The sequence below is a fragment of the Callorhinus ursinus genome, unplaced genomic scaffold (genome assembly GCF_003265705.2).
Source record: "Callorhinus ursinus isolate GAN/ISIS: 27379988/994484 unplaced genomic scaffold, GSC_fseal_2.0 scaffold5, whole genome shotgun sequence".
NCBI classification, from domain to species: Eukaryota; Metazoa; Chordata; class Mammalia; order Carnivora; family Otariidae; genus Callorhinus; species Callorhinus ursinus.
The window spans coordinates 53780345-53781021 of NW_027397067.1; positions in this window are offsets into that span (position 1 = coordinate 53780345).

Below are 677 nucleotides of genomic sequence, written 5' to 3' on the forward strand. Positions count from 1 at the left end.
GCAGGCCCCCAAGATCTTCTCACCTTTCTGATCTATAATCCTATGTGTAGGTCCTTCACCCTTATACTTATTGCCTCATGGTCACAAGATGGGTGTTGCACGTCCAGGCCATTCTGTCCACAGCGCAGGTAAAAAGAAAGGGAAATGGGAAAAAGGATGGCCTTTTCCAAGTGGGCTTTATCCTTGTGAACATGAAAGGGAGCCCTTCCTAGGGACCCAATCTACATCTTTTTAGCCAGAATAACATCATATGGCTGCCCATAGTTGAGAGGAGGCTGTTATATCAGCCACGTAATTAAGTTATACTGCTGCCTTAAACAAGCAGGGGTTCTATTAGGAAGAAAAAAGTGTGGAAAGGAAACAAGGGCAAAAATGAACTATCAGGACTTCATCAAGATAAAAAGCTTTTGCACAGCAAAGGAAACAGTCCACAAAACCAAAAGACAACCGGCAGAATGGGAGAAGATATTTGCAAATGACATATCAGATAAAGGGCTAGTATCCAAAATCTATAAAGAACTTATCAAACTCAACACCCAAAGAACAAATGATCCAATCAAGAAATGGGCAGACAACATGAACAGACATTTTTCCAAAGAAGACATCCAAGGGGCCAAGAGACACACGAAAAAGTGCTCAACATCGCTCGGCATCAGGGAAATCCAAATCAAAACCTC